General features: G+C 51.3%; 1 protein-coding gene across 1 annotated transcript in view; it reads left to right on the top strand.

Moving 5' to 3' along the window:
* RPL3 (ribosomal protein L3) overlaps nt 1–15,370 on the top strand; it is an 86,033-nt gene that overhangs the window by 17,548 nt on the left and 53,115 nt on the right. The window lies entirely within an intron of this gene.

Raw genomic sequence — 15,370 nt, 5'->3', positions numbered from 1 at the left:
ATTTTGTGGCAGAAAATACTGCACACCAGCACCAGCCCTTGAGGACGCCGAAAGGCTCCATCTTGACGACGGCACTAGCATATCAGTGGCAACAGGAAGGCAAACGACAATATCGCCGATCTCTATGGGTCTGTGATCAAGTCACTCACCCACAGGACAATGCTCTCTGGGACAGCCATGGGTCTCTAGCAGAAAACTGGGCTTGAGGGAGGCCCTCAGCTCCTGCATCCCCAGGCGGAATTTGGCAGCTGTGATTCAATTTGCATTGAGTTCATGACTGCTCTTTTTTTTTTTTTTTTTTTTTTGAGGGGTCTGGCAAGTGGCAGCATTAGCCTTGCTTGTAGGGGTGATTTCGGCTCTGGGAGTATAAATCCTGTTAGAGATGGACAGCAATCACCGATTCATTTCCCCCAGCCAGCGAACATCCATCACAGAAGGGGTGCTTGGCACTAATGGAAAGAAAACTTCACTATTTTGGACCTCCTTCACTTGCAAAGCATTACCCGTTTGCTTCAAATATTATCCCCGGAGCAGTCTGAAGAGAGCCAACACTTTTCCATGTTAATGTGATAAACAGCTTACAGGCTCACCCAGAGATTGCAAATGTTGAGGAACATCAGACCACAAATCTAGAGGCAGGATAACATCCCTGCTGACAGAGAGGCAGCTGCAATACTACAGGTCCCCTGTCCTGTAAAAAACAGTGTTTGCCATGCTGAGTACTCCTAACTAGAGAGATAGGCTCCCGCAGCCTCCCTGGAGGTGTTTGCCCCTCTATTATGCCCTGCAAAGATTTGGTGGAGATTTTAGCTTCACCTTTCAAACTTTATGTGAGGAAATACATGATTTTGCTCTTCTTCCCCAGGCTAACCCCGGAGCAGAATGATGCAGAAGGCTGTTGATCCAGTATGTGCTAGTACGTTACCGGATGCAATAGCATGGTGGTACCCTCAGCCCAGTGCAGCTGTATCTCTACCTCCTCCCAAGTGGGATCTTGTTTCCAAACTTGTGTGGTTCTGGGTTTGTGGACCTGGACAGCAGAAATCTTTTTTTTTAAAAAAAAGAAATTTCAATGGTATTATGTGCTTTGATGGCACCAGACTGAGGCTGTAGGCTTAGATGTAGTATCCAAGCACCTCATGATTTCTAATTTACTTAGCCATCATATCCTCTCCAGAAGGTAAAAAACCCAAACCTTTGGCTCTGTTTTACATAAAAGGAACAGAGAATTAGAAAAATTATGTGATTTGCTGGAGGCCAAACAGAGAAGCTGTGGTAGGGGAGAAATTCCACTTTGGATCTCAAATTAGCACCCTAACCATTGCTGTCTGTGTAGTGTTTTCTCTCTACTTTGCATATTTCAGTCTGAGATGCACTGGACAAGCCCCCTTGGGATAAGGAGTCATTTTAAGCCTGATTTCTTACAGAAATTAAGCTCTCACAATCATATTGTCTATCCACCTATCAGTTGCCCATGATATGACTTGCATCTGCTGGCCATTTTCAACCAAACCTGGCAGCAAGGAAGGGATCTTACAGCAAAGCAATTTGGATGAGCTCCATGATGAGCAGAAATAGGGGAAGGAAGAGAGGGACAAAGCAGAGCATGCCCCTGTGTACCTGCAGGCCGTGGGGTGGCTGGACACCAGTCCTGGCATGGCGTGTGATGCTTCCTGCCCCTCTCCGGGGCAAGAGAGAGGGACTGAGCTCAGGGAACAATGGGCAGAGCTGGGAAGTAGCCGAGCACGCTGCAGGGATGTCCTGGGTGTGCAGTGACCCCAGGCATGAATGTGGCAGAGATTGTTCATCCTGCCACTGGCAGAGCAACTTCTGCTCTGCACACTCCCTAACCCCCACTGGCTGCTCCTCTGGGAAAGCAGCCGGTTAACATATTGCAATGAGTTAACCTTAAATGGTCTAAAATCCAAACCTCTGCATGCAAATGAATTCTGATGGAAGAAGCGAGATAAAACACCACCCAGCCAAAACCGAGACCTCATTTTAGCCTGTTTGCTGAGACACTTCTGTGTTTGCAACTGAAGCCCCAGTGGGCTCCTTGGTGATGCTCAGCCCTGTGGCAATTTGCACTTCCCCACCCAACACTGCTGCCTTGCCACGTGCAAGGCTTTGCAGCAAAACATCGCCTTGTGTGGTTTTTTAGGTTTTGGTGGCCAGGATCTGTGACATGGCCCCATTTTCTTCCTCTTGGACAGTGCTGAAAGTGGGTGGCATGGGCAAGAGCTTCCAGGCAGGGTGTCAGGCATGTGCTGGGCTTTACTAACCCCAGAGGAGCCAGGTAGCTCCAACCTGCCAGCCAAAGGCAGGGAGTGGAAAGGGACTTTTCCATCACTTCTGGGTGAACCTGGTTCACATCTGAGGAGCCGTGCCTAAGGGTTTGCTGCTACACAAAGAGGTAACTCTGCCAGTCCCTTTCCTAAGAGGAATTACAAATTCTTCCTGCTCAGTTGCTATTATGTGATCTTTTTTTCACCATGTGGCTATTGCTGATAAGTGATTCTTGGGCTCCCTGCGTGCAAGTCACTTGACATTTGGTTAACTCCCTCGTACTAAGTTACAGAGCCAAGTTAATGGTCACGGAGCCGGACTTTCACTGTCGCCCTTTCCCCAGAAGATCACCAAAAGGTCACCTCTTTTCCTCCGCTTTGGGATTACAGTCCTTTTAACGCCCTTTCCATCTAGCTCCTCAAACAAAGTCCTCCTTTGAGCCAACCAATCTTGAAATCCGATGCCCTTGTTCGTTTTGCACTGCTGGTGGCAGGGAGGAAAACAACAAAGTGACATTTCTATGTCGGTCACAAGGCAAACGCCATAAGACAATGATATTTATCTCCTCCGTGAATGCTCTGAGGCCTTGGATCTGCAAAAAATTACAGTCACAGGCAATCACCATTTCCAGCAATAAGGCTGTAGTCAAGCAATTTGGAAGATGAACAAGTGCTGGTACAAATACTCAGGGACCAACCCTAATAACAGGATCCACCCAGAAAAGATGCCTTGTGTGTAACAGAAACAAACAAATGCCTTTAAACTTGCACTGGTGCTAAGTAACGTAAAACTTTGCCAGATAAGGATTGTTTGCTCTCACTTAGGGGTTTCTGGCAGCCCTGCTCCTTGGATTATTTGCTGAAATGCATTTGAATTTTTTCAGTTTGCAATCTTAAAGGCAAAGCGATCAAGTTTTATCCTCATCTCCTACAGCAAAGGGATTCTGAGCAGCATGAAAATCCAATCTTTCCACATCTGGGAGGGCAAAGGACGGTGGCAGCCGTGGCATGGTTGCCCTAGGCAGTGGGCACAGCAGTGAAGGTGTCTGCTGACACCAGCGTCCTGCCTGTCCCACCTCATGCCACTTGTACCTGCTAATGCCATACCTCTCCAGCCTGCAAACTCTTTAGCGTGGGGCTATGTTTTGTTGTGTGGTTTTAGACCACTTGACATATCAGAGGTTCCATCACTTCCTACAAGAACAACTGAAATATAAACAATAGGAAGTCAGTGGTGGCTTGTCAGAAGAGTGAAGGAAAGCTGAGCAAAAATTTGGCCTGGCAGCAACCAAGTGTGTTTCTACATGTATTTGATAAAGAAACCATGCAGTCAAGAAAAAGCACATGCAGAGGTGGCTTTAGAGGCGTTTCTGCAGCAAGGCAGAAGAGTTCTATAACAGCAATTGCCTATAAGCAGTGGAGGGCACTGAGGGTCCTGGTGTCACTGGGTGCTCATATTCTGAATCACCTGTTCTGAGTGTGACAGCAAACCCCTTCTCACAGAAGAAAAGCTGCTGGGGTGGGAGCTTTCTGGTGTCTTCCTTTCAGGAGCAACAGCAAAGGAGAACATCACCTGCCTTCATTTCTCTAGCTCTTGTCACTGCTTGAAATTAGGTTAGTCGGCACCCTCCAGATGGCATGGGAGGCAGTACCTGCTGGCTCTCCCAGTGACGAACGCACAAGCCAACAAGTCACCACCATTTGGCTTTGGAAACCAAATAAACCAGAGGATTTTATTTAGTTAGTTAGTTCAGTGTGCAGAACTGGCCAAAACAAAGATATCAGAAGGAACAGAACACATCTCTATAATTGATGTGACAACAGGGGATAGAAGGACCCTGAGAAGATGCTGGATGCACAGATTTGGGTGCAGCTGCCCTTCTTTGGCGTGCACAGAGCTGTTGCTGCGGTTGAGGGGAGGGAGGCAGTTTGCTCCTTTCTTCCCAGGGCTGAGTTTTGCTCTTCACACTTGAGAGTGTTAATTTGATCTTGCAAACATAATTATCACAACATGAGGGGGAAAAAAGCCTGGAGAAAAGTGAACCATGCTTCCCTCTCCTCACACACAGCATGTCTCAGCTATCACCTGTCACCCCTCTCCAGACCGCAATTCACGGTGTTGCAGACACCAGCGCTGTATTTCTCCCGACTTAACCAGGCTCAGGTCAAACTGACCTGCCTACCCACTTCTCTGAGCCTGCTGCTTCCCCGTCTCACGTCCCTCTTGCATCTTGCTTTGCTGTGGTCCTGGCCCACTGGCAGCTCCTGAGGGAGGGCTGAGAAACACCGTGGGGAAAGCAGGGACAGGACAATGAAGCAAAGGGGGGTTTCTCATTTGCCACTTGGGTATAGTTTCCAAATCCTCTAACATGGAGCTGTGCCTACACATCAGAGAAGGAAACCCTGGTCCCACGGGGATGCTGAGGGGGGAGGACAAGAACATCCGCGTGCTCTCCCCAGCCTTGCTCACCCTAGGGCCTCTTCCAGACCTGAGTTTCAGCATCTCCACGTCATATTACTCACTAGACGTGGTGTCTCCAAGCACATCATTCCCCCCCAGCAGCACCCCAGGCAACAACCACAGCCAAAACAAGGACATGCTGAGAAACACCTTCAAAAGCCCATCCAGTGCAGCAGCAGCTGCGTGCTTGGACGTACTGAGATGTGGCTTAGAGTCAGTTTACCAGCATGGGAGGGAAGGGAAATGGCACACTGGTGTGTTTTGCCTGGTGGCCGCAGTCTGGAGGGGTTTTATTTTGTTGTTTATTTTCATTCACTCCAGATGAATCTGCACCTCCATCAGCTTCTGGAGTGATCCCCAGGGCTGCAGATGCTGGCCACATCCAGCACCCACAGAGAGGGAAACCCCCCCGGTGCCGCAGCACTGCAGTGCCACGCAGGTCTGTGCCCCGGCTCTCTGACCCCGGGCCGAGGGCCAACCTCCGTGTTTAACGCTGTCAGTAGCTACTGAAGCTGAAGGAGGAAACCTGAGAAAATGCAGGAAGGTGCCGTTGGACTGGACATGGCCCAATCCCGGAGCACATGCCCTGTCCTCCCAGCTACATGAAGTCCAAGTCATAGTGAAACTCTTGCACATACGTGCAGCTCAGCCGTTTAGCTGCAAAGCCACTTGGTGAGCAGCGTGCTCTCAGCTTGCAGCCAGAGGGATGCGGAGAGTTGCTGGGGCAGCCAGTGGGTGAGAAAGTGGTAAAGGGATAGGTAGCACACAGTGCACAAAACCACAGGAAGCTTGCTGTGGCTGTGGCAAAGCAGCACTGAACTCTTTGGTGCGTGCTGGCAGGGGCTTAAAGTGCTCACCAGCAGCACAGAGAGCAGGATGGATTTGCCTTGGGGCACCCAAGAAGGGATCCTGGGCATTTTCTACAGGAGTTGGGGCTGTTGGCCAAGCCCAGGTAGGCTCACCTCAGCCAGTGGACTTTCTCTGGCTGCCTGCTGTCGGGGGATGGCCCCGATGCCTCTGAATTGTGACTTTTCCTCCCATGAGACAAAGGTGGGAGAGCCACATTAAACCACAGCCATCTCCATCCACATCCACTTGCAGAATTGCTCCTGGGGTGGCGTTTTCCAAAGTTTGCTTTGAAATATCCCCCATGGTATATGATTCCCACCACAGCTTCCCTGAAACCATGTCCTTGCCTCAGCAGTCTCAGGTGAGGCACCAGTCCAGCTATCCCTTCTGCTTTCCATTGCCCTCCCCTCTTAGCCCTTGTTGCTGATCTGAGGTTCCTTTGGTTCTGTTTCTTTTTCAGCACCTTTTCTTGTGTCATCTATTATTTCAATAGAATTACACCTACTGAAAAGTCACAGGCTGGCCTTCAACCCACCCAGCCATGCAGAGATACGGCAAGTGGATTTGGGGAGGGAATGAGGGTAGGCGCAGGAGCACTGTAGCCCCCATGAGCACAGCCCCATGCAAGGAGGGGCTGGTTCACATTGCAGCTGACCTCCCCGGGAGCACAGCGGGCGCCGCTGCTCCTGCCTTCCCTCATCCAACCTCTGACATAGGCAAGGGCACGGTGGGATTTGCAGCCAAACGAGTTAAAATGCTGCTGCGTGAACATGCTTTGACTGGGGCTGGATCAATTTCTCCAGCCCCTGTGACTGATACAAGCATGTCCAGCCAGGGAATTGTAAAGAAAACAGGCTTGAAACCAATTTCATTGCAACCAGCGCTGGCTGCATGCATTGATAAGGTCTTTGATAACATTGCAGAGAGGAGTTACCCATGTTGGACAGTGCTGTCTTGAAGGTACAGCTCCCTCATTGCTGGCAGGGGGGAGCTGGAGGCAGGTACCACCAAGTGCTTACAGTACCCAGGAAACATCCCCTGCAAGCAGTGAGCAGCCAGGGCAATGCCGTGCCCCATGGCTTGGCTGGGGCAGCGGTCGGAACAAGGAGGGAAACCTCAGCCTGTCCCGCGCTGTGCTGGTGAGCTGCTTGCTTCATCTCTGCTTGCACCTGGGTTATATTGACTCACTCACGGCTCCTCCACTCCGGGAGAAGATGGGGACATGGAGCAGAGAGACATCCCAGAAGGACAACAGCTGCCTGTCCCTTCAAAAGGGACCCCAAGGAGGGAGCTGTCATCTACGTGTGGCAGCCGACAACTATAATATGTGCGTCATTTGCTCTTCCCTTGTGTGCATGTTCTGTCAGCCCCTCATCTTATTTTATTGCTCTTTTCTAAAGTACCCGTGAGGTACAGAGGCTTATCAAAGCATCCCAGAGAGAACCATTTAGACTGTCTCGGCAGGTGTGATGGGTGCAGGTGGGAAGGCCAGCGGGGTCACCGTCAGCAGGACTGCCCTGACCCCACAGCCTCTTATTTGGCAAAATTTGGCCGCATTGGCTTAACCATTGACTGAACCACATGGCTGGAGCGTGAGCCACATAGTGTCTCCCAGGCTCATCAATCTAAACTATTAAGCCCTTCTAGGGGTGACAGCTCATTGCAAGACTAATGTGGTCGCACTGCAGCGACCTTCTCGCTCTGCCCAGCCTGGCAGGCTCTTGCAGAGACCCACCGCCCGTGCCTGTGCAGGGGCTCCACACCCGGCTCCAGCAAACTGGGGAGCTGCAAACGGGCACAGAGCCCTTGACAGAGGTTTACTCATCTTCCAGGCCAGGATAGATTCCAAATAGCCCAGAAATGCAAAATTAGGAAAACAGCCTGAAAGCAAGATGAGACCTGGAAAGGAAATGACACCTAAAGGTCTGATCACATCTGCACTGCCTGCAGGTGGTGGGGTTAAAATGTAATCGAGCCCATCCAGCTGCCACCACCAGCCTCCCCATCAGCAGGCTCGGCCTTCTCCTGGGAACTTTCGAAATTACTGGTTCAGCCTCTCTGTCGCCTGTTTCGCTCAAGTGACTCAGGCTGACTGTGACAGTTCAATTAGCTACCCCTCCCGTGCCCGGGTCATGCTGCCTGTGCCAGTGCGGGCAGGGCTTTGTGTGGGGCGGCCAGCCAGGAGCAGAACCATCGCAGCTGGGGGAGACGGGGGAAGCAGTGGCTTTTTGTCAGGGCACAGCTGCCAACAGATTGGCAAATGATCCTGTGGGTCATTTAGGGTTACAAAGGAGGCTTTGGCAGATATGTGCGCTCCAAAGTGCTACGCAGGGCTTGCTCTGCCTAGCCCCCCTAGATGCAGTGCCAGAATTAAACGGTGTGCTTGGGGGCACCTCCATGGGAGCAACACCTAAGAGGGTGCTGTGTGTTACCCCTCCGGCTCGTTCCCATGGGAGGGATACCTGGTTGGGAGCTGCTGGGTCCCCAGCCGGCTTCCCGGTGGGGATGAGCTGGGGACTAGGACAACAGAAAGCGCTCCGTCCAACCGCCAGCCCTTCAAGTGTGACATACACTGGCACCGCTGGGCTACCGCAGGGCCAGGAGTACACCGAGGTGCTTCCCAAGCCCAAATTCTAGCAGCCAAAGAGCTCAGGAGTTTGCAGAGGGCTGCACGTTCCTGTTGGTGATGTTCCTGCCCTCCCTGGAGAAGGGCTTTGAAGTGTGAGGAGAGCGCAGTGACAGCACCAGAGGCACGAATGCTGGGAGCAGGGCCGGTGCCTGACTGGGTGTCGGAGCAGAAGAGGGGGCTGGTATCGCCTCGGGATGCAGCGCCCTGTAACTTTAGCTCCGGGCCGTTCCTATTTGTCTTTGCTTCTTGCATGTTGTGAATAGATATTAGCTCAAGCTCAATGGGCTCCACACAGGTCTTGGAACCAGATGATTCAAGCTGGGATTTGTTCCATATCTCGGGTTTCACATGTTTTCTTTAGCTGCATTTTAATTGTGGGGTTTTCCTTTTTGTTTGGTGAGGTGTTTTACCCAGCTGCCGTTTCTTTGCAGCTGTAAATATCCCAAATAAATCCCATTCCTGGATTATGTGAGGGTGAAGAGGAAGTGCCCTACAACATAACAGGTTAGGTTTTTATCACAGCTCATCGCCTGGAATGCCATTGGGAATGTATCCACAGAAAATGTCTGGCGCTAGTCCGGAAAACAATGTACAATGTCAGCAGAACCCCAGAAAGAGGAGTGTAACACGGTTAAACAAAGCCTGGATTGGGTTTAGCTCACCTTTACTTTCACCTTGAACCAATGAACCTCTCCTCTGAATGCAGCTGAGCTCAGGGCCTGCTGGGCACGGGACACAAAATTCTCCTTGCTTTCCTAGCTGCCTGACTTTTTGCAGGTCAGCCCTGACAGGCTGCGGTAACCCATGGGCTGTTTCATACATCCTGAGCTACAAGAGGCCGGGAAGAGGCTGGTGGCCAAAAATGAGGTGGTCTGCTCCTATGTGGACCTGTTAAACCTCATGCAATTAACTCCTGTTTCCTCCTGCTTCCTGCCCTGACGGCCGTTTGTCCCCACCAGCTGCAGCCGTTTTGTTCGGGCCACAGAGCAGGAAAGGGGCTGGTGGGTACCTCCAAGGGGGCTCCTCTATTTGGAGGACCCACCGCTCCAAACCAGCACCTTTTCCATCTGCAAGTTGGTGTTGGAAGCCCTCGTGCCCAGCGGGGAATCTTGCGCCTGGGAGACAAGGAGGCTCAGGAGAGCTATTGGCTCCTTCCCTCAGCTGTTGTCCCATGTCAGAGCCAAAAGTGCTCCTTCCTTGTTTGCCACAGGGTGGAAAAAACAGTTAACCAAGTTGTGTGCACACCTTGTAGGGAGACAACAGTGTGTTTGGGCCACCAGCCTCGGATCTGCATTGCTGCATGGGGTCTACATCCCACCTTGCAGCCTGCTGATGACTTGTCTGGGCATGTACAGGTGTTACCGGCACTGTAAGACCTTTAGGACGGACTGGTTTGACAGGCCGCTCCTGCCTTTTGCTAACCTCCCCTCCCAAATTCATATGGGGCAACTTGCCACGGGCTGCTCCATCTCATGGGTGCCCCAGAGCTGGGTTTTCCTGGTGTGCTTACACATCGTTGGCTGAGGCCCAAACCACTCGGTACATTATTGCTCTCCTTGCTACTGGGCTGTTTTAACACCATCTGGTGTGATATCAGAAATGTCACGGCACAGGCGAGTGAAGGATGGTCCCATCCCCACCAGTCGCCCCAGCACCGCCCGTAAGATGGCATCCAGCTTGGGAAATCATGGCTGGCATAGAGGGTGACACATTCCTGAGGTGCTGGGGAGATGCCATCCCCTGCTTCACCTACCCTCACTGCCGTACCCACTACGTGGAAGAAAACCCTCCCCAGGAAGGTGCTGAGCAAGGGGGACTCTGCATCCCCCTATGGCTGCTGTGTTCTTGTCAGCCTGCTGGATCCCAGCTAATGGATAGCTGCAGGCAGCAAATTTGAGCAGCATCTCAATGCCAATTTAAATAAATAAATGAGTCCGAATGCTCTGCCTTGCAGAATGGCATCTCATTCTGCCATTCAAGCATCAAATACCTCCGGGATTCTTTGGGTCTCAATTTGCAGAACTATTTCCTTTTTCTAGTGCTCTTTTATTTTTCTTTTTGCTTATTTAAACCTGTTTTTCCTGTAGTGAACAATCCTTGCAGGTGAAAGGAGGCAGGTTTTAGATGTTGACAGAACTTTCCTCCAGATTTAAGAGGGATCAGCAGAGTCTTAAATAGGTATTCCCCAGTCCCTGCTTCCCCAGTTGCAGCTGGCAGGGATGCAGAGGGATGTTCCCGTGTTTCGGGTTTAGTTTGGGTCCCCCCAGGCTGCCAGATCACTTGTGTGAAGCCAGTTGCTTGCAGCCAAGACCAAGCAGATGTTTTGGTGCCGAGGGGAAGCGCTCACCCACCCAGGGCCAAGCAGCAGCTGTGGGAACTACTGCCAGCCGGGGCTGCAGCCCCCTGCTCCAGCCCCTCAGATGGGTCATGGGAAATGAGGGTGGGAGGAACGTGCATGTGTTCAAAATACCACAGATGCCTTAAGGACAGACAAGCTCAGGCCTGGTGAAGTTGCATTTAGTGTCAGTGGGATGGGGGAAATCACTGAGCTGGGGAAGAGGGTGAGGAGGTGACATCCCCCAGCTGCATCCCCCCTGCTCTGCCCCTTTTGCTTTTCTGGGAGCTTCGCACCGTGGGAGTTGCAAAGAACCACACGGAGAAGCTATCTGAGACACCTCAGGCACTGGAAGAGCAGAACACAAATGGAAAGGAGCTGGTATTATTTTCTTTTTATTTTAAGCCAAACACAAGAATATTAAAGGATCCGATTCATGGTGTTTGAACACCTGGGAGTGATACACAGCAGAGCCTTCCCAGAAGCATGAGATTTTCCCTGAATATAATCTAAAACAAATGTCTTCCTAGGAAATCTCTAATCAAGGCCTTATGGATCAGTGAATAAATACAGGGGCTTAGTTAAATTAGCAAGATTCATGTTGTTGTTGTTGGGGGGTGGTTTTATGGCTACCTCATTCCACCCACATACCCCTTTACCATAGATCATCCTCTCCTGCCTTCAGGTATCTGCTTAATGCAGTGGCCAGCTATGGTGTTTTGCAGGTATCTGGGAATAAGCAGTGATGCTTTGGGGCAGGACACACAAACAGGCTCCTGTGAAATAGCAGAGAGCAGCTCTCTGAGCCCAGTTTCCCTTTGCTGGTGTTTGCATCCTTGTGCTTTTGCACCATGCTTTTGCGTGCAGCAGTGCTGCTCTTGTAAGGCTGTATACAGCAGCTTTTTGCACTGGTATAGGAGGAAAGTGGCAAGCAGAGGGTTTGCTCTGGCAGCCTTTCTAAGGGTGTCTGGTCTCTCTCTAGCAGCAGTCACCCTGGTCAAAATTTTGCACATCAGCCAGACCATAAATAAATGATTCAGCCTCATGTTTTAGACACATTTAGTAAACAGTGCAAAAACTGCTGCATCCCTCCAGCTCCTCCATCTTCCTGCCAGCTCCCTGGGAGCCCCGGCTGCCTTCCCTGTGCTGCAGATAATGGAGAATTGCCTCTTTCCCCATTGCCAATCCTCCCTAGGAGGGGAAGGTCAATGCCATGGGGGGGATATGCTCCCCACAGGGCCAGTCTTCCCTGGTCACTCTCATTTCCAGCCAGCCTACGTGCTTAGTATAGCTGGAGCAAGGGGGAGAGAAAGCATCTCTCTGACATGCCTTGGTTAGTGAACAATGGTGCTTGCTCTCCCGTGGGAATGTCACTGCTGCTGGAGTGATAAACTAGAGGTATTTGGGGATTCAAGAGGAGATTGAGGGACCCAGGGATGAGCAAGATGTTGCTGTACGTCTCTGCAAGCAGACACAGCCAGTGCATGGGAGCTGAGTTCAGGAGATCAGGGAGCCCTGTCCTTGGCTTTGCAGAGAGAGGGATGCACTGATGGGGTGGTCCGCACATCTTTCCTTGGATCTCATCGGTTAGGACTAATCCATTTTTTAGTCCTCAGCCTGGCAAGCCCATGCTAGCACACTGCAGCCCTTTCCAGCTGCTGGCTAGCAGGCAAGTACTGGCTCTCAGAGCCGTTTGATGGCAGGAAGCTCTGGGCACCTTGGCCACCGCCACAAGTGGCCAGGACCAGGGCAAGCATTGCAGCAGTCATTCGGGCCCTCCTCTGCTTTCTGCGCCTGCACTATCCCACTCTACCTGCCTCTCTTCAGCCCTTTCCTACGTTAGGGTAGTAAAATCCAGTTTTGCCCATATCACCACCCTGCCATCACTCACACTGGCTCCTCTCCAGTTTCCCCAGTCCTTGGAGACGCATATCTCTGCTTCCTCCTGCGAGTGGTCCCTGCAGGGTACCAGCTCAGCAAGGCTGAGTGGAGTTTGCTGCATCTTGCACGTTTCCCAGGCCCCCTTGCACCTCTCCAGCCTGCTGTCCACAGTACAAGCCCCACAGTGGGAATGGCTCCAAAACTGAGCATGGCAAGCAGCTCGGCTGCATGTGAGTGCATTTACCAAGCCCAGCTGGGGAACTGATCTGGCTGAAAAAAAATCCCTTTTTTTAAATTTCTTTTTTTTTTCACCTGGGTTACTTTTTAATCTAGCTCAGCTCCTCGACCTTGTTTCCTCTGGTTCCTCCAAAAGAGCTGAAGGGCAGCCTAGGGGCAGGCAGGAGGACAGGGATGCTGCAGAGTTCAGCCCGCTGGCAGCAAAGCTGCGTCAGAGGTCGGAGGAGAGTTCAAACACCAAACTCCGGAGCCGCTTCCTTCCCCTCGTCCCTGCTGACCTGGGGCTGCACCTTCCCACAGAAGGGCCAGTGCCCGGCGAGTGCGGCCACTGTCCCTGGCTAGCAGGAGCTGGCCTGGAGCAGGGATTCTTTCCCCCCCACCACTGCAGCCCTTTGAAATGCGTTTACATACCAGACAGGAATAAAAAGTCAGAATTCTGTTGGTGTTTGGCCAGGGAATTGCTCTGATTTGAAAGCACTTCTGTGACTTGGCTTTTTGATTGTGCTAGCAGAAACAAACGGAGGGACTGAAATGGGCAGATCAGGCTGCTTGGACAGCCCAGGTCTGTCGGGCTTTCTCACTGGAGGCCATCCAATACGGTGCGTCCCACCAAATCCTGCATGGTTTTCGATGCCTGTTGTGTTTTCCTAATGTTTCAGTGGGTTGTCCCCACCAAGTCTGTATGCCATAGCCCACTTTTGTGCTACCTCCTGGCTATGTCCCTATCCTAGATGATCTGCTTAATGCGGTTTAGTGAACGTGCCTCCTCATTAGGAGCCATCATAACCCCAGCGCTGCTGCCTGGGGGAGTTTCTGCAGCGACACTGCTGCAGCTCGTGCCTGTTGGAGCTGTTTTCCAGCATGGGGAGTTTACCAGCCCTGGATAAGCAGGGAGCCGGGAGAAGTCCCCTTTGCCATCCTGCTTTGAACTCATTAGTGAAGATGCCATGACTTGACTAGATATTTAGTTTGCTGGCACTTCCCTAGGCCTCCATGCCCTAAATAGCACTCAGCAGTCATTTATCATTGCAGTCCGGGTCCTCCAGGCAGCGTGCTTCCGCACGGCTGTATTTATAGCCGTGCCAATTTATTTTTTTTCCCCCAGAAATACAGAAATACTTACATTCTCTGCTGAAATTTCCTATTGAAGCTGCCACGCTTCTGTGGTTCAATAAACATCAGCCACCTCCCAAACGAAGTTTGTCACAACATATTCTTCTCTCATCCCTTGATCTCTGCTAGCTGTGGCTGCTCTTCTTCTGGAAACTACCCTCATTTCCCTGCTATGGCACGAAGCTGGTTTTCCCAGTGGATATGGAGCCTGGCTCACACTTGGACCTCGCATCTCTCCCCTGTCCCATGTCTTGGTTTGTGTCACGGGGTATTGGCTGCTCTGAGGACCAGCATGCGTCCAGCCATGGGGTGTGGGAGAGGCGGCAGCAGAAGGCTTGCTGTGGCAGTGTGCCTCCCAGCTCCCCTGCGCGGGGGGCATCCTGCGAAGTCACGTCTCTCCCTTGCCTGCGGTGGGTTTGACAAACAGCCTGCAGAGCCGTCCCTTTCTCTGGGAATCACAGCCCCACTCCAGCGCCCCAGGGTTGAGAAATTGGTCCAATTACAGGAGAGTGAAATGCTTCTCCTGCTTGGAGAGCCGCAGGTCCCCAGCCTACTTAAAGCTTGGCATAAGACCATTAGCGCAACAACATGTCTCCCCAGAACTATGCGTTTGCTCGCACGCTTGGCCGGCAGCCGGTGCCGAGCGTAACAATTAACAGCCACTTTGTGGTGGGACTGGCAATGGCAGCTGCAAATCACAGGCACGTTCAGCCGCCTACCTTGCTTCTAGGCGCAGTGTAGAACTCTTGCATCCCTCCTAGGGGCACTGCTGGGGATCAAGGAGAGGACAGTGAGGGTCCCTTGGTGCCAAGGAGCTGCCAGACCCCAGTGACTTGTCAAAAATCAACTCCCATAGGTGTATCGGCTAGATCATTTAATATTGTACCTTTGTTTTGTCAAGGTGCTGTATCTGTTCTGGTTTTTTCATGCTGACTTAAGCTGCAGTTCTGCAAACACAAAGTAACTTTATCCAGGTGAACAGCCCTGCAGAGTTCGGGAAGGATGCTGTCACATTCCTCACTTGCAGTGGCAGGCACAAGCTGCTTTTTCAGGTCTTAATTACTTCCTTGCTATCCAAAATTCTTAAATTCGCCACTAAAGGCAGATAGAAACAAAAATGTCGTACTTTTGCAGCTCATATATTTGCAGCCATGAATAATACAGTCACACACTCATTTACTAATGGATACGCTTCTCCTCTAATTTCTTTCCCCCTCCAGACATTTGCAAAAGCTCTTTTCATTCCCATCACACCTTTAGGAAGCAGTAAGCCATTCTGTGTTTTGTTGCTCTTATCTCTTCTCTGAAAGCTTTTATTGACTGCATGTTGGTTTTGACTCCTCACCTTTTCCATTTCCTATCTAGCCGCCTTCTTTGCTGTTGCTGTTTCAAGGCTTCAGGTTGCAGAGAAGTCCCTCGTGGAGCTATTTTGGATATTTCTCACCACAGCAGCTGAGAGCTCCTGGAAGAGCTAATGACAGGAACAATAAGGAAAAGCAGAGTTGGCACCAGAATACGTTGGGATTAGGGGGGCAGTTCAGTAAATTATTGAACTACCTGGATGAAGAATTCATATCCAA

This window comes from Falco punctatus (genome assembly GCF_963210335.1).
Source record: "Falco punctatus genome assembly, chromosome: 6".
Classification (NCBI taxonomy): domain Eukaryota; kingdom Metazoa; phylum Chordata; class Aves; order Falconiformes; family Falconidae; genus Falco; species Falco punctatus.
The sequence above is the reverse complement of the archived record's forward strand: the minus strand, read 5'-3'. Positions and strand labels throughout refer to the sequence as shown.